Source organism: Acanthopagrus latus, chromosome 20, assembly GCF_904848185.1.
Source record: "Acanthopagrus latus isolate v.2019 chromosome 20, fAcaLat1.1, whole genome shotgun sequence".
In the NCBI taxonomy this organism is placed as follows: Eukaryota; Metazoa; Chordata; class Actinopteri; order Spariformes; family Sparidae; genus Acanthopagrus; species Acanthopagrus latus.
In genome coordinates, this window is record NC_051058.1 from 13,592,495 (window position 1) to 13,615,553 (window position 23,059).

Genomic DNA, 23,059 nt, shown 5'->3' on the forward strand with positions numbered 1-23,059 from the left:
ACTCTAATGAGAGGACAGAGAGAGGAAGATGACGTAAGGAATTATACACATGAGCTTCAAACCCAGAACATTACAGAGAAATAGCTCCAGACCACTGTGGGCCAACAGCACAGTGTGGTTAAAATTTTTTACACTATTTACAATCCTTTTTTCCAAAATTTTCACTGTGGTCAAGCGAGCCGTGGTTCACCTTTGCTTGGTCAAATGAGCTGTACCTTTTTTTCCAGTGCACAAAATTGTAATGAAACCGTTCTGAAGAGCTGCTGGGAGTGAATTTGGGGCAGACTGCAGTCTCACACTCATATTTTTACAGTAATTATCATAAGATCTATCAAATCCTTCTGGATTAAGTAAAGCACAATGTGAGAAAAAAAAATTATTGAATGTAAAAGTACTGAATGTTTCATGGGTCTGATTGTGAGACTTATATACATAAACCCCTTTCTGTGACATCATGAAGTCATCATTCACATTTAATTTCTATTAATTTTATGGTAAAAGTACAGAACAGAAATCGGTAACACTTGAGCTAAGGTGTCCAAATTACCTGAATTCACCCAATTACAATATTAAAGTAATGTAACTTAATTACATGACTTGTTGACATATCAATAAAAAAAACACCTTTTTTCATTGACAACTGTATTTTTAATATCTGTTTTATTTATTTATTTATTTTTTGACAAGAGAGATTACAGGAAACAGGATGCAGTAAAGAATCTCAGACCAGGACTCAAACCCAGGGTGAAAACTGAGACTCTGTTCACTGTATGCCTTTTTCTTTTTCTGTTGGCTTTTACTGGCAGTTGGCAACCAGCTTTGAAGTGCCTTTACCGCCACCTACTGGACTGGAGTGTGGAACATGAGATGGCCAGAAAAAAAGGGAGAGAAATTAACTGTTATTCCCTATAGCCTATATCCTATACCTGTGTCCTTTAGGTATTTCATTAAAGCACTCAAACTCTTTTTTGGTGTACTTCCTAATAAATTCCTTAGATTTTGTATATGTGTTTACTGATAATGGATTTGATTTTTGCCCTGCTTAATGGTATTTCCATCACTGGATGCCTGCTCTACCAACTGAGCTAAAGAGCATTTCTCAATCCTGCACAAAATAAGTCCCGCCCACAGATTTCCTGAGGAATGCAGGTGGGGCATGCCAAAATGGGCGGTCTCACTCGTTTCCCGCGTGAAGTTAGCCATTTCCCTCCAAAACTGTAGGTGCCTGTATAAATGCCTGAGGGACATTTCACTCTGGTCCGAACTGCTCTTCTTTGAGGACACGAATACGGTAAGCACTGTTCTGCACGAATCTGCTTTATGTGTACAGTTACCTGCTCAGTACAGGTGTATTCATGTTTGTTTATGAGATGTACAGATCAGTTATTATGTACAGATTTCAGGTAATAAGCCCAGGTGATGTTCCTTCATATATCAGAGAGCTCCACATACCGTCATGCCTCGGCTAAGCCCAGTAAATGTTTACATATGTGCGGGTTAAAAGCGAGCCAGCCTCCCTCTCATGTTGGTGAGATTTGTTTTTACCTCAAATGTTTCTGAAATAACTCTCAACGGGAAGCTGAAGACATCCCATTTAACTGTTAAGTGTTGACATAAATTCGGCTCTAACATAATCCTCCCATTACATCAAATTAACACTGCTATGGACATTATGTTTTGCTTGGTGCACCAAACTCCATTGTGATTTTGGCCGTTTTTTCTCTGCCCTGTTTATAGAATGAATAGTGCACAGTTAATTAAATGTAGGTCACGTTCTCAAAACAAGTCAGTAGTTTTGGTAAAATCGGCACGAAATCTGGTTAGCTAGCGTTTGCTGTTCAGTTGAAATGAGTGGTTATGCTAGCTAGCTGACTAGCTAGCTAGCTGACTAGCTAGCATAACCACGAGTCAGCTAGCTATCATAACATAACCACTCACTTCAACTGACCAGCAAACGCTAGCTAACCAGATTTCATGCCGATTTTACCAAAACTACTCAATTGTTTTGAGCTAGCTAGCTGACTTTAAAGTTGTTGGAGATGCAGTGCAAGGTTTGGTAAACATGTTAGCAGCGGCTCAGCTGCCTTTATTAAGGGGTAAGGACACACGAACTGACACTAGAGCGATCTTTCAAAGACGTCTGAGTCATTTAATCGTCGTGCTTTTACAGACCGGTTTGCATGTTAGCTAGCGTGTGTCTGTTGGAAAGTGTTAGCATGACACCATTTAGTTAGCTAACAGACTCCATGTGTTGTTTTTTGTAATGTCTCAGTATTTTAGTATGTCAGCATTCAGAATGTCATTTTGAGCAGCCAAAGTAGTTCATACACACAATATGCAGCCTCACTGTAGCCAAACATACATGCATACACACATACATACGCATCTGATTACATCTTTTTTTCCTGTTACAATTACTATATCCTGTTACAATCACTATGTATATATATATATATATATATATATATATATATATATATATATATATATATATATATATATATATATGTGTGTGTGTGTGTGTGTATATATATGTATATATATATGTGTGTATATATATATATATATATATATATATATATATATATATATATATATATGCACACACACACACATACATACATACATACATACATACAGACACATAATGTGATTACATCTTTTTTCCTTTTATAATGTGTGTGTATATATATGTATGTATGTATATACTGTATATGTATATATGTATATGTATATATATATATATATATATATATATATATATATATATATATATATATATGCACACACACACATACATACATACAGACACATAATTTGATTACATCTTTTTTCATGTTATAATCTGTGTGTATATATGTATGGATGTATATATATGTATATATATATGTGTGTGTGTGTGTGTGTGTGTGTGTGTGTGTGTGTGTGTGTATATAGATATATATGTATATGTATGTATATGTGCACGCATGTAGTCATCATGTTTCTAAATTTCTTTTTCTCCTCGCTAGGTGAACAGTGGGACTTCAGCGTCAAGTGGAACAGCTATGACCTGTATGGAGATCAAACCTGGAGAGGACAGACACCTGGTCCAACAAGGTCAGTGCAATGGAGGTGCAAAAATTAAAGGCAGAAAGTGTGAGATTTTTCAGTTGCTGTTCATTAATGCTCTAGGATCGGTAAATGATTCTAGAGGACAGTCGAGTCTCACTCACAGGTCGTTGAATACCGACAGTTTTGGTTGGCAGAAGACAGTACAGTGTCATTGGAACACAATGATCAATGTTATTTATGTACTAATGTACTACATGTATGCTGCTACAGGCAGCATACAACTTTTGGTTCTTTGCATAGCTGGATATTTGCTAGCAAATGTAACTTTCCAGTTGACTTGCCACATTTCTTTCATTTGTTTGATTAATTAAATATATTGGAGGCACCAATTAGTCACACAGTGTGAAAAAAGTAGGACGTGATTAACAAGCTCAGATTTAATTCTTATTGTTCTTATTATTCTTATTGTTGTTGGTGTTTTTGTTATTCTTATTTTATTATTCTTATTATTATACTTCTTCATCATCTTATTTCTTCTTCTTCTTCTTCTTATTATTATTATTATTTTATAATTCTTATTCTTACTCTCATTATTATTATTATTATTATTTTATTATCATTGTTATTATTAATTATTATTATATCTTATCATTCATATTTTTAATATTATTATACTTCTTATTATTCTTCTTCTTATTATTATTGTTTTGTTGTTATTATTATTCTTATTATTCCTATTTTTACCATTATTATTATTATACTTCTTCTTCTTATTATTATTGTTTTGTTGTTATTATTATCCTTATTATTCCTATTTTTATCATTATTATTATTATAATTCTTATTATTCTTCTTCTTATTGTTATTATTTTGTTGTTATTATTATTCTTATTATTCCTATTTTATTATTCTTATTATTATTTTAAATCATGCATGGAAATATACATACAAAAAATTGCTGCATAGAGAATCGGTTCGTAATCGAATCGAATCGTGAGGTGCCAAGAGATTCCCACCTCTAGTTGAAGTGAAGCGAATTGAGAGCTACAACAACAGCAGCACTGAGCGGAGACGCGTTGTTTTGGAGGCCTCGTGCCTCCAAACGACGTGACTTTAGGGACAAAAGTTAGGTAACGGCAATCCAGTTGTTAGTGGTCTGCCAGGCAAACCTTGTGTTTGTAAATTATAAGTTCTATCATTGTTAAATAAAGGTTAACTTGACAGGACTTCAGCTATCTTCAACGGCAAATGCCCGAGTGCTGTCCATCGGAGCTGTAAGCAGTGTTTTCCATGAATGGCAGTAGTCAGGCCTTTGATCAGTTGCTGGTATTGGTAATAGCGTATCTTACGAGCCCTTGTGCGATCCCGCCAACTTACAGGTCCCTCATGTTCAGATACCTATGGTATGGTAGAAGCGTGCCCAAAGTGTGCGCTGTTTAGCTTGGGCCTCGGCCTGGCTAGGGACATGCTCAGGGCCACGGTAGAAGCTAGCCTGACGCCACTAAAGCGGCTTGGATCTCTGCCCTCATCTGTCCATGACGATTTCCCTGGCGAGTTCAGTGTGTATGGGCGCGATGCCTTTGCCTTGAAGATAATGTTGAACCTCTGTGATAAAACTAAACTAAAACAATTGCAGGAATTCATTTTCTTTGCAACTGTGTGCAACAGAATCCTGCTTGATAAAACCATGCAGAGATCATTACAAAGCTGTTAAATGGCCCTCGGCCTCACTGCCCAGCAGACTGCTAATAAGCATCCGATTGTTAATGGTAGAAGTGCAGCAAACTGATCGCTACAAACAGTTTGAGCGGTTGTTTGTTTGTCTGCGTTTTTCTGAGTGTAGTGAAGGATTGTTTTCAGTTCAGGTACCTCTCCGATCGAGCACGCAAACGTGCGTTCAGAGAGTGCTAGATAAGTTGTATGAAGCCTTTGGAGTTGTTGTCTTGCGAACAACACCTATATTTATTATCTATATTTAAAATCTGTATATAAATATTTGCTGTTCATTCTTGCACTATACCATGTAAATATATGCGTCAATTTGATTCTATTTTATTTCCTTTTTCATTATATTTTCTATTTTATATTGTCTATTTTACTATTGCTCTTGTTCTTCAAGGAGTGCTTTTTACAGCTAGTGGATAAACACAAAACTATATATATATATATATATATATGATAGTCCACAAAGTGCGTTATTTGACGATCTGAGAATGAGACTCAAAAATCAGCTGTCTTTGTACAGAATTGCTTCATGAGTAAACGGTCACACGATTAATCAATTGATTAATAATTGTCCTCCATAATGCAGGACACTTGCTTGTCTCACATTTCCTCTCTAAGGTGTCAACTTTCTGCTTTTAATGCTGGATAATTTAATCTATAATCAAACAGAATGTTTAATGTTGATGATATGAATCTGCAAAGTATCTAGTTAGACAAAGTGTGGTGAAAGTGTGAATAATATAGTAACTGATATAGTAATAACATAACTAATGAAATAAAAACTCAATTTATGCAAAATATGAAAAGTGTTTAACATGTATATCTACACTGTTCAGCCACAATATTAAAACAGCTGACAAGTGAAGTGAGCATTGATCATCTTGTTACAATCAAATGTTCTGCTGGGAAACTTTGAGTTCTGTCATTTCTGTGGAGCCTCTTTGACAAACACCAGCCACCCAAACTCCGTTCAGACCAACTACACCCCCTCATGGCAAAGAACCCAAGGTTTCAAACTGGCCCCCTCATTCTCCAGATCCCAATCCAGTTGAGCATCCATCGGATGCGCCAGAACCAACTACCATCCATGTTGGGGCCCCCATGGATTGTTCTTGGCTCAGACTGCATCCAGTGGAAGCTCAGTTGGATTGAGATCTGGGGAATCTGGAGGCCAGGTTGACACCTTGAGCTCTTTCCCACGTTCCTCGGGTTGTTCCTGAGCAGTTTTTGCAGTGTTGCAGGCGCGTTGTCCTGCTGGGGGGGCACTGCCATTAAGGAGTGCTGCTGCCATGAGGGGGTGTACTTGGTCTGCAGCTGTGTTTGGGTGACTGGTGTCTGTCAAAGAGACATCCACATGAATGCTAGGACTCATGGCTTCACAGCCGAACATGACATTGGAACAAAATCATCCATGTTATTATTTCACCTCTCACTGGTTCTAATGTTGTGTCTCTCAGTGTGTACACATGTTGACACCTTGAGCACTTTCCCAGGTTCCTCAAAAATCAAACTTTCTCCGAAATTGCTTTGAGGATATGTGCGTTAATATATGATAATACATCATGTTTGATCAGTTGATATTTTTTATTAATTATATGAATCTGCAAAATAACTGTTAACTAAGTGAGGTTGTAAAATGTAAGTTGTTATATAATGTGCAGTGAAAACATTCATTCTAAATCAGTGAAAACTGAAAATAGAAATACTCAAGAAGAGTACCTGAATGCATGTTATTGATCTCTTTATATGAAGTATTTTACATGTATATACACCATCAGCCAAAACATTGAAACACTAATAGGTGAAATGAGCATTTATCATCTTGTTACAATCAGATGTTCTGCAGGAAACTCTTGAGTCTTGGCATTTATGTGGACGCCCCCCTCATGGCAACAGCACTCCTTGATGGCAGTGCCCCCCCTGCAGGTCAGTGCACCTGCAACACCGCAGAAATGGCTCAGGAATGGTCCGATGAACCTGACAACGAACTCAAGGCGTTGAACTGGCCTTTGAATTCCTCAGATCCCACTCCAGTTGACCATCTGTGGGATGCACCAGAGCCAATTACCACCCATGTTGGGGCCCCCATGGATGGTTCTCGGCTCATGGTACATCAAATGGACGTTCAGTTGGTTTGAGATCTGGGGAATTCAGAGGCCGGGTTGACACTTTGAGCTCTCTGTCATGTTCCCCGGGTTGTTCCTGAGCACTTTTTGCAGTGATGCGGCTGCATTGTCCTGCTGGGCGGCCACTGCCGTTGAGGAGTGTCTTTGACATGAGCGGCCGCACTTGGTCTGCAGCGGAGTTTGGGTGAGCGGTGCTTCTCAAAAAGGCGTCCATGTAAATGCTGGGACTCAAGGTTTCCCAACAGAACATGGCATTGTCACAAGATGATCAATGTCATTCATTTCACCTGTCATTGGTTTCAATCTTTTGGCAGATCGTTGTATACATATTAAATATTTCATAGATGAGATCAGTAAGTGATCAGAATCAGAGCAGTAGTATATGAATAATGTTGTAAAATGTAAGCTGTTAAATAATGTGCGGTGAAAATATTCATTGTAAATCAGTTAAAAGTTGTGAAAATAGAAATGTACTCAAGAACAGTACATGTAGCTCAAAATTTTACACCAATGTAAATGTTCAGATTTACTTCCCATTAAGTTAACTTAAAACTCAATTTAAACAAATTATGAAAAGTGATTTCAGGTTAAATACAACTGAGGTAGGGACTAAATAGACTCAACAAAAATAGACCCACGTCTCTTTGTGGAGGACAAACAACTACCACAAAAACAAAACCTGTAAAAACAAACACACAAAACCTCTAAAAAGAAACACACAAACACTTACAAAACCTCTAAAAACCAACACAAAACTTCTAAAATCAAACACAAAATCTCCACAAACACATACAAAACCTCTAAAAACAAACACAAAACCTCTAAAAACAAACACAAAACCTCCACAAACACACAGAAAACCTCCACAAACACATACAAAACCTCTAAAAACAAACACCTGTTTGTGTATTTCACCTGTCACTGGTTCTAATGTTGTGGCTCTCAGTGTATACACATGTTAAATGCTTTTTACAAATACACTCAAAACCTCCACAAATAAACCCAAAACTTCCACAAATACACTCAAAATCTCCACAAGTAAACACAAAACTTCCACAAATACACTCAACACCTCCACAAATAAACCCAAAACTTCCACAAATACACTCAAAATCTCCACAAATAAACACAAAACTTCCACAAATACACTCAAAATCTCCACAAATAAACACAAAACTTCCACAAATACACTCAAAATCTCCACAAATAAACACAAAACTTCCACAAATACACTCACTCAAAATCTCCACAAATAAACACAAAACTTCCACAAATACACTCAAAATCTCCACAAATAAACACAAAACTTCCACAAATACACTCACTCAAAATCTCCACAAATAAACACAAAACTTCCACAAATACACTCAAAGTCTCCACAAATAAACACAAAACTTCCACAAATACACTCAAAACCTCCACAAATACACTCAAAATCTCCCAAAAAAGACTAAAAAACTTAATAATTATGACACACAAAATAACCATAAATACACAAAAAACTCCACAGAACTTCACAAATTCACAAAATACACACAAAACCCCCACAATGACACAGAAAACCTCTACAATCCTCTGTACTCAAACCTCCACAAATTCAGAAAAAAAACGCACAAATCTGCACAAAACCTGCACAAAGAGACGTGAAGCTACCACTGCTCTTCTTTCTCATCTTGCAGGTGATGGATGGTTGACGGGACGAATCACCGAGACGAAAGACGAGCCAAACAATGGAGAGGGGCCGCCACAGGAGCCTGAAGGGAAAGTGTGAGACTCCTGGTCCAACAAGGTCAGTGCAATGGAGGTGCAAAAATTAAAGGCAGAAAGTGTGAGATTTTTCAGTTGCTGTTCATTAATGCTCTAGGATCGGTAAATGATTCTAGAGGACAGTCGAGTCTCACTCACAGGTCGTTGAATACCGACAGTTTTGGTTGGCAGAAGACAGTACAGTGTCGCTGGAACACAATGATCAATGTTATTTATGTACTAATGTACTACATGTATGCTGCTACAGGCAGCATACAACTTTTGGTTCTTTGCAAAGCTGAATGTTTGCTAGCAAATGTAACTTTCCAGTTGACTTGCCACATTTCTTTCATTTGTTTGATTAATTAAATATATTGGAAGCACCAATTAGTCACACAGTGTGAAAAAAGTAGGACGTGATTAACAAGCTCAGATTTAATTCTTATCATTCTTATTATTCTTATTGTTGTTGGTGTTTTTGTTATTCTTATTTTATTATTCTTATTATTATACTTCTTCATCTTATTACTATTATTATTATTATTATTATTATTATTATTTTATAATTATTATTCTTATTCTTACTCTCATTATTATTATTATTATCATTGTTGTTATTATTATTCTTATCATTCCTATTTTTAATATTATTATACTTCTTCTTATTATTCTTCTTATCATCATTGTTTTGTTGTTATTATTATTCTTATTATTATTCCTATTTTTATCATTATTATTATTATACTTCTTATTATTCTTCTTCTTACTGTTATTATTTTGTTATTATTATTCTTATTATTCCTATTTTTATTATTCTTATTATTATTTTAAATCATGCATGAAATATACATACAAAAAATTGCTGCATTGAGAATCGGTTCGTAATCGAATCGAATCGTGAGGTGCCAAGAGATTCCCACCTCTAGTAGAAGTGAAGCGAATTGAGAGCTACAACAACAGCAGCACTGAGCGGAGACGCGTTGTTTTGGAGGCCTCGTGCCTCCAAAACAACGTGACATTAGGGACAAAAGTTAGGTAACAGCAATCCAGTTGTTAGTGATCTGCCAGGCAAACCTTGTGTTTGTAAGTTATAAGTTCTATCATTGTAAAATAAAGGTTAACTTGACAGGACTTCAGCTATCTTCAATGGCAAATGCCCGAGTGCTGTCCATCGGAGCTGTAAGCAGTGTTTTCCATGAATGGCAGTAGTCAGGCCTTTGATCAGCTGCTGGTATTGGTAATAGCGTATCTTACGAGCCCTTGTGCGATCCCGCCAACTTACAGGTCCCTCATGTTCAGATACCTATGGTATGGTAGAAGCGTGCCCAAAGTGTGCGCTGTTTAGCTTGGGCCTCGGCCTGGCTAGGGACATGCTCAGGGCCACGGTAGAAGCTAGCCTGACGCCACTAAAGCGGCTTGGATCTCTGCCCTCATCTGTCCATGACGATTTCCCTGGCGAGTTCAGTGTGTATGGGCGCGATGCCTTTGCCTTGAAGATAATGTTGAACCTCTGTAATAAAACTAAATTAAAACAATTGCAGGAAGTCATTTTCTTTGCAACTGTGTGCAACAGCATCCTGCTTGATAAAACCATGCAGAGATCATTACAAAGCTGTTAAAAGGGCCCTCGGCCTCACTGCCCAGCAGACCACTAATAAGGATCCGATTATTAATGGTAGAAGTGCAGCAAACTGATTGCTACAAACAGTTTGAGCGGTTGTTTGTTTGTCTGCGTTTTTCTGAGTGTAGTGAAGGATTGTTTTCAGTTCAGGTACCTCTCCGATCGAGCACGCAAACGTGCGTTCAGAGAGTGCTAGATAAGCTGTATGAAGCCTTTGGAGTTGTTGTCTTGCGAACAACACCTATATTTATCATCTATATTTAAAATCTGTATATAAATATTTGCTGTTCATTCTTGCACTATACCATGTAAATATATACGTCAATTTGATTCTATTTTATTTCCTTTTTCATTATATTTTCTATTTTATATCGTCTATTTTACTATTGCTCTTGTTCTCGTAACATTCTGACGCTGCTGCGACAAGCACATTTCCCCGTCTGCGGGACGTCAAAGGATTTCTGATTCTGATCGCTACAAACGGTTTTAGCGGTTGTTAGTTGGTCTGCGTCCTTCTGAGTGTATTGAAGGTTATACATGGAACATCGTGGTATAAAGCTTTTCAGGTTTAGCTAAACAATGTTGAGCGCAGTAAGCGAGGACAGCCTGTTAACCACCGTAGAGTTGTAGGCACGAAAGTTCAGTAACAGCGATCCAGTTGTTTGTCGTCTGCTCGACAAACCTGGTTATCAGGCTTGTGTGACCCGATCATCCAGAGCAGAGTGAGGCCCCACCTCAAAACCCACAGGATCCAAGGAGTGCTTTTTACAGCTAGTGGATAAACACTAAACTATATATATATAATAGTCCACAAAGTGCGTTATTTGACGATCTGAGAATGAGACTCAATAATCAGCTGTCTTTGTACAGAATTGCTTCATGAGTAAACCGTCACACAATTAATCAGTTGATTAATAATTGTCCTCCATAATGCAGGACACTTGCTTGTCTCACATTTCCTCTCTAAGGTCTCAACTTTCTGCTTTTAATGCTATATAATTTAATCTATAATCAAACATCATGTTTGATCAGCGAATGTTTAATATTGATTATATGAATCTGCAAAGTATCTAGTTAGACAAATTGTAGTGAAAGTGTGAATAATATAGCAACTGATATAGTAATAATATAACTAATAATGTAAAAACTCAATTTATGCAAAATATGAAAAGTGTTTAACATGTATATCTTCACTGTTCAGCCACAACATTAAAACAGCTGACAAGTGAAGTGAGCATTGATCATCTTGTTACAATCAAATGTTCTGCTGGGAAACTTTGAGTTCTGTCATTTCTGTGGATCCTCTTTGACAAACACCAGCCACCCAAACACCGTTCAGACCAACTATACCCCCTCATGGCAAAGAACCCAAGGTTTCAAACTGGCCCCCTCATTCTCCAGATCCCAATCCAGTTGAGCATCCATCGGATGCGTCAGAACCAACTCCCATCCATGTTGGGGCCACCATGGATTGTTCTTGGCTCAGACTGCATCCAGTGGAAGCTCAGTTGGATTGAGATCTGGGGAATCTGGAGGCCAGGTTGACACCTTGAGCTCTTTCCCACGTTCCTCGGGTCGTTCCTGAGCAGTTTTTGCAGTGTTGCAGGCGCGTTGTCCTGCTGGGGGGGCACTGCCATTAAGGAGTGCTGCTGCCATGAGGGGGTGTACTTGGTCTGCATCTGTGTTTGGGTGACTGGTGTCTGTCAAAGAGACATCCACATGAATGCTAGGACTCATGGCTTCACAGCCAAACATGACATTGGAACAAAATCATCCATGTTATTATTTCACCTGTCACTGGTTCTAATGTTGTGTCTCTCAGTGTGTACACATGTTGACACCTTGAGCACTTTCCCAGGTTCCTCAAAAATCAAACTTTCTCCGAAACTGTTTAAGGGTATGTGCGTTAATATATGATAATACATCATGTTTGATCAGTTGATATTTTTTATTAATTATATCAATCTGCAAAATAACTGTTAACTAAGTGAGGTTGTAAAATGTAAGTTGTTATATAATGTGCAGTGAAAACATTCATTCTAAATCAGTGAAAACTGAAAATAGAAATACTCAAGAAGAGTACCTGAATGCATGTTATGGATCTCTTTATATGAAGTATTTTACATGTATATACACCATCAGCCAAAACATTGAAACACTAATAGGTGAAATGAGCATTTATCATCTTGTTACAATCAGATGTTCTGCAGGAAACTCTTGAGTCCTGGCATTTATGTGGACGCCCCCCTCATGGCAACAGCTTTCCTTGATGGCAGTGCCCCCCCTGCAGGTCAGTGCATCTGCAACACCGCAGAAATGGCTCAGGAATGGTCCGATGAACCTGACAACGAACTCAAGGCGTTGAACTGGCCTTTGAATTCCTCAGATCCCACTCCAGTTGACCATCTGTGGGATGCACCAGAGCCAATTACCACCCATGTTGGGGCCCCCATGGATGGTTCTCGGCTCATGGTACATCAAATAGATGTTCAGTTGGTTTGAGATCTGGGGAATTCAGAGGCCGGGTTGACACTTTGAGCTCTCTGTCATGTTCCCCGGGTTGTTCCTGAGCACTTTTTGCAGTGATGCGGCTGCATTGTCCTGCTGGGCGGCCACTGCCGTTGAGGAGTGTCTTTGACATGAGCGGCCGCACTTGGTCTGCAGCGGAGTTTGGGTGAGCGGTGCTTCTCAAAAAGGCGTCCATGTAAATGCTGGGACTCAAGGTTTCCCAACAGAACATGGCATTGTCACAAGATGATCAATGTCATTCATTTCACCTGTCATTGGTTTCAATCTTTTGGCAGATCGTTGTATACATATTAAATATTTCATAGATGAGATCAGTAAGTGATCAGAATCAGAGCAGTAGTATATGAATAATGTTGTAAAATGTAAGCTGTTAAATAATGTGCGGTGAAAATATTCATTGTAAATCAGTTAAAAGTTGTGAAAATAGAAATGTACTCAAGAACAGTACATGTAGCTAAAAATTTTACACCAATGTAAATGTTCAGATTTACTTCCCATTAAGTTAACTTAAAACTCAATTTAAACAAATTATGAAAAGTGATTTCAGGTTAAATACAACTGAGGTAGGGACTAAATAGACTCAACAAAAATAGACCCACGTCTCTTTGTGGAGGACAAACAACTACCACAAAAACAAAACACAAAACCTCTAAAAACAAACACACAAACACATACAAAACCTCTAAAAACAAACACAAAATCTCCACAAACACATACAACACCTCTAAAAACAAACACAAAACCTCTAAAAACAAACACAAAACCTCCACAAACACACACAAAACCTCCACAAACACATACAAAACCTCTAAAAACAAACACCTGTTTGTGTATTTCACCTGTCACTGGTTCTAATGTTGTGGCTCTCAGTGTATACACATGTTAAATGCTTTTTACAAATACACTCAAAACCTCCACAAATAAACCCAAAACTTCCACAAATACACTCAAAATCTCCACAAGTAAACACAAAACTTCCACAAATACACTCAACACCTCCACAAATAAACCCAAAACTTCCACAAATACACTCAAAATCTCCACAAATAAACACAAAACTTCCACAAATACACTCAAAATCTCCACAAATAAACACAAAACTTCCACAAATACACTCAAAATCTCCACAAATAAACACAAAACTTCCACAAATACACTCACTCAAAATCTCCACAAATAAACACAAAACTTCCACAAATACACTCAAAGTCTCCACAAATAAACACAAAACTTCCACAAATACACTCAAAACCTCCACAAATACACTCAAAATCTCCCAAAAAAGACTAAAAAACTTAATAATTATGACACACAAAATAACCATAAATACACAAAAAACTCCACAGAACTTCACAAATTCACAAAATACACACAAAACCCCCACAATGACACAGAAAACCTCTACAATCCTCTGTACTCAAACCTCCACAAATTCAGAAAAAAAACGCACAAATCTGCACAAAACCTGCACAAAGAGACGTGAAGCTACCACTGCTCTTCTTTTTCATCTTGCAGGTGATGGATGGTTGACGGGACGAATCACCGAGACGAACAAGACGAGCCAAACAATGGAGAGGGGCCGCCACAGGAGCCTGAAGGGAAAGTGTGAGACTCCTGGTCCAACAAGGTCAGTGCAATGGAGGTGCAAAAATTAAAGGCAGAAAGTGTGAGATTTTTCAGTTGCTGTTCATTAATGCTCTAGGATCGGTAAATGATTCTAGAGGACAGTCGAGTCTCACTCACAGGTCGTTGAATACCGACAGTTTTGGTTGGCAGAAGACAGTACAGTGTCGCTGGAACACAATGATCAATGTTATTTATGTACTAATGTACTACATGTATGCTGCTACAGGCAGCATACAACTTTTGGTTCTTTGCAAGCTGAATGTTTGCTAGCAAATGTAACTTTCCAGTTGACTTGCCACATTTCTTTCATTTGTTTGATTAATTAAATATATTGGAAGCACCAATTAGTCACACAGTGTGAAAAAAGTAGGACGTGATTAACAAGCTCAGATTTAATTCTTATCATTCTTATTATTCTTATTGTTGTTGGTGTTTTTGTTATTCTTATTTTATTATTCTTATTATACTTCTTCATCTTATTACTATCATTATTATTATTATTATTATTATTATTATTTTATAATTATTATTCTTATTCTTACTCTCATTATTATTATTATTATCATTGTTGTTATGATTATTCTTATCATTCCTATTTTTAATATTATTATACTTCTTCTTATTATTCTTCTTATCATCATTGTTTTGTTGTTATTATTATTCTTATTATTATTCCTATTTTTATCATTATTATTATTATACTTCTTATTATTATTCTTCTTACTGTTATTATTTTGTTGTTATTATTATTCTTATTATTCCTATTTTTATTATTCTTATTATTATTTTAAATCATGCATGAAATATACATACAAAAAATTGCTGCATTGAGAATCGGTTCGTAATCGAATCGAATCGTGAGGTGCCAAGAGATTCCCACCTCTAGTAGAAGTGAAGCGAATTGAGAGCTACAACAACAGCAGCACTGAGCGGAGACGCGTTGTTTTGGAGGCCTCGTGCCTCCAAAACAACGTGACATTAGGGACAAAAGTTAGGTAACAGCAATCCAGTTGTTAGTGATCTGCCAGGCAAACCTTGTGTTTGTAAGTTATAAGTTCTATCATTGTAAAATAAAGGTTAACTTGACAGGACTTCAGCTATCTTCAATGGCAAATGCCCGAGTGCTGTCCATCGGAGCTGTAAGCAGTGTTTTCCATGAATGGCAGTAGTCAGGCCTTTGATCAGCTGCTGGTATTGGTAATAGCGTATCTTACGAGCCCTTGTGCGATCCCGCCAACTTACAGGTCCCTCATGTTCAGATACCTATGGTATGGTAGAAGCGTGCCCAAAGTGTGCGCTGTTTAGCTTGGGCCTCGGCCTGGCTAGGGACATGCTCAGGGCCACGGTAGAAGCTAGCCTGACGCCACTAAAGCGGCTTGGATCTCTGCCCTCATCTGTCCATGACGATTTCCCTGGCGAGTTCAGTGTGTATGGGCGCGATGCCTTTGCCTTGAAGATAATGTTGAACCTCTGTAATAAAACTAAATTAAAACAATTGCAGGAAGTCATTTTCTTTGCAACTGTGTGCAACAGCATCCTGCTTGATAAAACCATGCAGAGATCATTACAAAGCTGTTAAAAGGGCCCTCGGCCTCACTGCCCAGCAGACCACTAATAAGGATCCGATTGTTAATGGTAGAAGTGCAGCAAACTGATTGCTACAAACAGTTTGAGCGGTTGTTTGTTTGTCTGCGTTTTTCTGAGTGTAGTGAAGGATTGTTTTCAGTTCAGGTACCTCTCCGATCGAGCACGCAAACGTGCGTTCAGAGAGTGCTAGATAAGCTGTATGAAGCCTTTGGAGTTGTTGTCTTGCGAACAACACCTATATTTATCATCTATATTTAAAATCTGTATATAAATATTTGCTGTTCATTCTTGCACTATACCATGTAAATATATACGTCAATTTGATTCTATTTTATTTCCTTTTTCATTATATTTTCTATTTTATATCGTCTATTTTACTATTGCTCTTGTTCTCGTAACATTCTGACGCTGCTGCGACAAGCACATTTCCCCGTCTGCGGGACGTCAAAGGATTTCTGATTCTGATAGCTACAAACAGTTTTATCGGTTGTTAGTTGGTCTGCGTTCTTCTGAGTGTATTGAAGGTTATACATCGAACATCGTGGTATAAAGCTTTTCAGGCTTAGCTAAACAGTGTTAGCTAAACAATGTTGAGCGCAGTAAGCGAGGACAACCTGTTAACCACCGTAGAGTTGTAGGCACAAAAGTTCAGTAACAGCTATCCAGTTGTTTGTAGTCTGCTCGACAAACCTGGTAATCAGGCTTGTGTGACCCGATCATCCAGAGCAGAGTTAGGCCCCACCTCAAAACACGCAGGATTCAAGGAGTGCTTTTTACAGCTAATGGATAAACACAAAACTATATATATATAATATATATATATATGATAGTCCACAAAGTGCGTTATTTGACGATCTGAGAATGAGACTCAAAAAAAATCAGCTGTCTTTGTACAGAATTGCTTCATGAGTAAACCGTCACACAATTAATCAATTGATTAATAATTGTCCTCCATAATGCAGGACACTTGCTTGTCTCACATTTCCTCTCTAAGGTGTCAACTTTCTGCTTTTGATGCTGGATAATTTAATCTATAATCAAACAGAATGTTTAATATTGATGATATGAATCTGCAAAGTATCTAGTTAGACAAAGTGTGGTGAAAGTGTGAATAATATAGTAACTGATATAGTAATAACATAACTAATAAAATAAAAACTCAATTCATGCAAAATATGAAAAGTGTTTAACATGTATATCTACACTGTTCAGCCACAATATTAAAACAGCTGACAAGTGAAGTGAGCATTGATCATCTTGTTACAATCAAATGTTCTGCTGGGAAACTTTGAGTTCTGTCATTTCTGTGGAGCCTCTTTGACAAACACCAGCCACCCAAACACCGTTCAGACCAACTACACCCCCTCATGGCAAAGAACCCAAGGTTTCAAACTGGCCCCCTCATTCTCCAGATCCCAATCCAGTTGAGCATCCATCGGATGTGCCAGAACCAACTCCCATCCATGTTGGGGCCACCATGGATTGTTCTTGGCTCAGACTGCATCCAGTGGAAGCTCAGTTGGATTGAGATCTGGGGAATCTGGAGGCCAGGTTGACACCTTGAGCTCTTTCCCACGTTCCTCGGGTTGTTCCTGAGCAGTTTTTGCAGTGTTGCAGGCGCGTTGTCCTGCTGGGGGGGCACTGCCATTAAGGAGTGCTGCTGCCATGAGGGGGTGTACTTGGTCTGCATCTGTGTTTGGGTGACTGGTGTCTGTCAAAGAGACATCCACATGAATGCTAGGACTCATGGCTTCACAGCCGAACATGACATTGGAACAAAATCATCCATGTTATTATTTCACCTGTCACTGGTTCTAATGTTGTGTCTCTCAGTGTGTACACATGTTGACACCTTGAGCACTTTCCCAGGTTCCTCAAAAATCAAACTTTCTCCGAAACTGTTTAAGGGTATGTGCGTTAATATATGATAATACATCATGTTTGATCAGTTAATATTTTTTATTAATTATATCAATCTGCAAAATAACTGTTAACTAAGTGAGGTTGTAAAATGTAAGTTGTTATATAATGTGCAGTGAAAACATTCATTCTAAATCAGTGAAAACTGAAAATAGAAATACTCAAGAAGAGTACCTGAATGCATGTTATTGATCTCTTTATATGAAGTATTTTACATGTATATACACCATCAGCCAAAACATTGAAACACTAATAGGTGAAATGAGCATTTATCATCTTGTTACAATCAGATGTTCTGCAGGAAACTCTTGAGTCCTGGCATTTATGTGGACGCCCCCCTCATGGCAACAGCTTTCCTTGATGGCAGTGCCCCCCCTGCAGGTCAGTGCATCTGCAACACCGCAGAAATGGCTCAGGAATGGTCCGATGAACCTGACGACGAACTCAAGGCGTTGAACTGGCCTTTGAATTCCTCAGATCCCACTCCAGTTGACCATCTGTGGGATGCACCAGAGCCAATTACCATCCATGTTGGGGCCCCCATGGATGGTTCTCGGCTCATGGTACATCAAATGGACGTTCAGTTGGTTTGAGATCTGGGGAATTCAGAGGCCGGGTTGACACTTTGAGCTCTCTGTCATGTTCCCCGGGTTGTTCCTGAGCACTTTTTGCGGTGATGCGGCTGCATTGTCCTGCTGGGCGGCCACTGCCGTTGAGGAGTGTTTTTGACATGAGCGGCCGCACTTGGTCTGCAGCGGAGTTTGGTTGAGCGGTGCTTCTCAAACAGGCGTCCATGTGAATGCTGGGACTCAAGATTTCCCCACAGAACGTGGCATTGCCACAAGATGATCAATGTTATTCATTTCACCTGTCATTGGTTTTAATCTTTTGGCAGATCGTTGTATACATATTAAATATTTCATAGATGAGATCAGTAAGTGATCAGAATCAGAGCAGTAGTATATGAATAATGTTGTAAAATGTAAGCTGTTAAATAATGTGCGGTGAAAATATTCATTGTAAATCAGTTAAAAGTTGTGAAAATAGAAATGTGCTCAAGAACAGTACATGTAGCTAAAAATTTTACACCAATGTAAATGTTCAGATTTACTTCCCATTAAGTTAACTTAAAACTCAATTTAAACAAATTATGAAAAGTGATTTCAGGTTAAATACAACTGAGGTAGGGACTAAATAGACTCAACAAAAATAGACCCACGTCTCTTTGTGGAGGACAAACAACTACCACAAAAACAAAGCCTGTAAAAACAAACACACAAAACCTCTAAAAAGAAACACACAAACACTTACAAAACCTCTAAAAACCAACACAAAACTTCTAAAAACAAACGCAAAATCTCCACAAACACATACAAAACCTCTAAAAACAAACACAAAACCTCTAAAAACAAACACAAAACCTCCACAAACACACAGAAAACCTCCACAAACACATACAAAACCTCTAAAAACAAACACAAAACCTCTAAAAACAAACACAAAACCTCCACAAACACACACAAAACCTCCACAAACACATACAAAACCTCTAAAAACAAACACCTGTTTGTGTATTTCACCTGTCACTGGTTCTAATGTTGTGGCTCTCAGTGTATACACATGTTAAATGCTTTTTACAAATACACTCAAAACCTCCACAAATAAACCCAAAACTTCCACAAATACACTCAAAATCTCCACAAATAAACACAAAACTTCCACAAATACACTCAAAACCTCCACAAATAAACACAAAACTTCCACAAATACACTCAAAACCTCCACAAATAAACACAAAACTTCCACAAATACACTCAAAATCTCCCAAAAAGACTAAAAAACTTAATAATTATGACACACAAAATAACCATAAATACACAAAAAACTCCACAGAACTTCACAAAATCACAAAATACACACAAAACCCCCACAATGACACAGAAAACCTCTACAATCCTCCGTATTCAAACCTCCACAAATTCAGAAAAAAAAACGCACAAATCTGCACAAAACCTGCACAAAGAGACGTGAAGCTACCACTGCTCTTCTTTCTCATCTTGCAGGTGATGGATGGTTGACGGGACGAATCACCGAGACGAACGAGACGAGCCAAACAATGGAGAGGGGCCGCCACAGGAGCCTGAAAGGAAAGTGTGAGACTCCTGGTCCAACAAGGTCAGTGCAATGGAGATGCAAAAATTAAAGGCAGAAAGTGTGAGATTTTTCAGTTGCTGTTCATTAATGCTCTAGGATCGGTAAATGATTCTAGAGGACAGTCGAGTCTCACTCACAGGTCGTTGAATACCGACAGTTTTATTTTGCAGAAGCCAGTACAGTGTCACTGGTGGGACACTAGTCTCTCTCCCTCTTTTTCTGTTTGTCTTGTTAAGGAAAATAAATAAATAAATAACATAAACTGTGTATTGTAGTGTATTGTTATTAATAGACAATAAATATGAGTATGATTCTGGAGAATACTTGAATCACATTGACAAATTGTTGAATACTGGCAATTTAAAACAGTGCAGCAAACCCAAAAGGAAAGCGTACAACAGGACAACAGTGCCACAAACCCAAAAGGAAAAGTGTAAAGCAGTGCAGCAAACCCAAATCGCAAACTGCATAACACTGCAGCAGACCCAAAAGGAAAGTGTAAAACAGTGCAGCAAACCAAAAGGCAAACTGCACAACACTGCAACAAACCCAAAAGGAAAGTGTACAACAGGACAACAGTGCTAGAAAACACACAAGGAAAGGGTAAAGCAGTACAGCAAACCCAAAAGGCAAACAGCACAACACTGCAGCATACCCAAAAGGAAAGCGTACAACAGTACCCCAGTGCAACAGACCCAAAAGGAAAGCGTATAACAATGCAGTAAACCGAAAGGAAAGCATACGACAGGACAGCAGTGCAACTAACCCAATAGGGAACGCGTACAACAGTACACAATTGCTCCAGTGCAACTCGAAACCCACAAGGAAAGTGTAATGCAGTGCAGCAAACCCAAAAGGCAAACTGCACAGCACTGCAGCAAACTCGAAAGGAAAGTGTACAACAGTGCAGCAAACCCAGAAGGCAAATTGCACAGCACTGCAAGAATCCCTAAAGTAAAGTGTACAACAGCACAACACTGCAACAAACCCAAAAGGAAAGTGCAAAGCAGTGCAGCAAACCCAAAAGGAAAGTGTGAGTTGCAGATCAGCTGGACTCCCTCATGGCAAAGAACCCAAGGTGTCAAAATGGCTTCCTCATTCTCCAGATCCCAATCCAATTAAGCATCTATAGGATGCTGCCAGAACCAACTCCCATCCATGTTGGTGGCCCCCATGGATTGTTCTTGGCTCAGACTGCATCCAGTGGAAGCTCAGTTGGATTTAGATCTGGGGAATCTGGAGGCCAGGTTGACAGGTACAACAGGACAACAGTGCTAGAAACCCACAAGGAAAGTGTAAAGCAGTGCAGCAAACCCAAAAGGCATACTGCACAACACTGCAGCAAAGCCAAAAGGAGAGCGTACAACAGTACAAAAGTGCAACAGACCCAAAAGGAAAGCGTATCACAATGCTATAAACCAAAATGAAGGCGTACGACAGGACAATAGTGCAGCAAACCCACAAGGGAAGTGTACAACAGGATGACAGTGCTAGAAACCCACAAGGAAAGTGTAAAGCAGTGCAGCAAACGTCAACGGCAAACTGCACAACACTGCAGCAAAGCCAAAAGGAAAGCGTATAACAGGACAACAGTCCTAGAAACCCACAAGGAAAGTGTAAAGCAGTGCAGCAAAGGCAAACTACAAAACCCTGCAGGAAATCCAAAAGGTAAGCGTGCAACAGTACACAAGTGCATAGACCCGAAAGGAAAGTGTATCACAATGCTATGAACCAAAAGGAAGGCATATGACAGGACAATAGTGCAGCAAACCCACAAGGAAAGTGTACAACAGGACCAACAGTGCTAGAAACCCTCAAGGAAAGTGTACAACAGGACAACAGTGCTAGAAACCCATAAGGAAAGTAAAGCAGTGCAGTGCATCCAGCAGGACAACACTGCAACAAACCCAAAAGGAACGTGTAAAGCAGTGCAGCAAACCCAAAAGGAAAGTGTGAGTTGCAGATCAGCTGGACTCCCTCATGGCAAAGAACCCAAGGTGTCAAACTTGCTTCCTCATTCTCCAGATCCCAATCCAATTGAGCATCTATAGGATGCCGCCAGAACCAACTCCCATCCATGTTGGTGGCCCCCATGGATTGTTCTTGGCTCAGACTGCATCCAGTGGAAGCTCAGTTGGATTTAGATCTGGGGAATCTGGAGGCCAGGTTGACAGGTACAACAGGACAACAGTGCTAGAAACCCAAAAGGAAAGTGTAAAGCAGTGCAGCAAACCCAAAAGGCATACTGCACAACACTGCAGCAAACCCAAAAGGAAAGCGTACAACAGGACAACAGTGCTAGAAACCCACAAGGAAAGTGTAAAGCAGTGCAGCAAAGCCAAAAGGCAAACTGCAGAACCCTGCAGGAAACCCAAAAGGAAAGCGTACAACAGTATACAAGTGCAACAGACCCAAAAGAAAGCGTATAACAATGCAGTAAACCAAAAGGAAGCCGTACAACAGGACAATAGTGCAGCAAACCCAAAGGGAAAGCGTACAACAGGACAACAGTGCTAGAAACCCACAAGGAAAGTGTAAAGCAGTGCAGCAAACCTCAAAGTCAAACTGCACGACACTGCAGCAAACCCAAACGGAAAGCGTATAACAGGACAACTATGCTAGACACCCACAAGGAAAGTGTAAAGCAGTGCAGCAAAGCCAAAAGGCAAACTGCAGAACCCTGCAGGAAACCCAAAAGGAAAGTGTACACAGTACACAAGTGCAACAGACCCAAAAGGAAAGCCTATCACTATGCTATAAACCAAAAGGAAGGCGTACGACAGGACAATAGTGCAGCAAACCCACAAGGAAAGTGTACAACAGGACAACAGTGCTAGAAACCCTTGAGGAAAGTGTAAAGCAGTGCAGCAAACCCAAAAGGCATACTGCACAACACTGCAGCAAACCCAAAAGGAGAGCATTCAACAGTACACAATTGCAACAGACCCAAAAGGAAAGTGTATCACAATGC

General features: G+C 39.0%; 1 long non-coding RNA gene across 13 annotated transcripts in view; it reads left to right on the plus strand.

The window, feature by feature from the left end:
- The first annotated feature begins 1,076 nt into the window (after positions 1-1,076).
- LOC119009377 overlaps positions 1,077-23,059 on the plus strand; it is a 39,835-nt gene continuing 17,852 nt past the window's right edge. For 2 of the 13 annotated variants that reach the window (XR_005071716.1, XR_005071718.1), the window contains exons 1-5: positions 1,084-1,291; positions 3,012-3,099; positions 8,585-8,694; positions 14,317-14,428; positions 19,998-20,109. This is a non-coding gene — a long non-coding RNA (uncharacterized LOC119009377). Of the gene's footprint in view, positions 1,292-1,464; positions 1,529-1,954; positions 2,097-3,011; positions 3,100-8,584; positions 8,695-14,316; positions 14,429-19,997; positions 20,110-23,059 lie in introns of those variants that run through there. The other 11 variants (XR_005071710.1, XR_005071717.1, XR_005071711.1 and 8 more) reach the window with 11 other exon arrangements.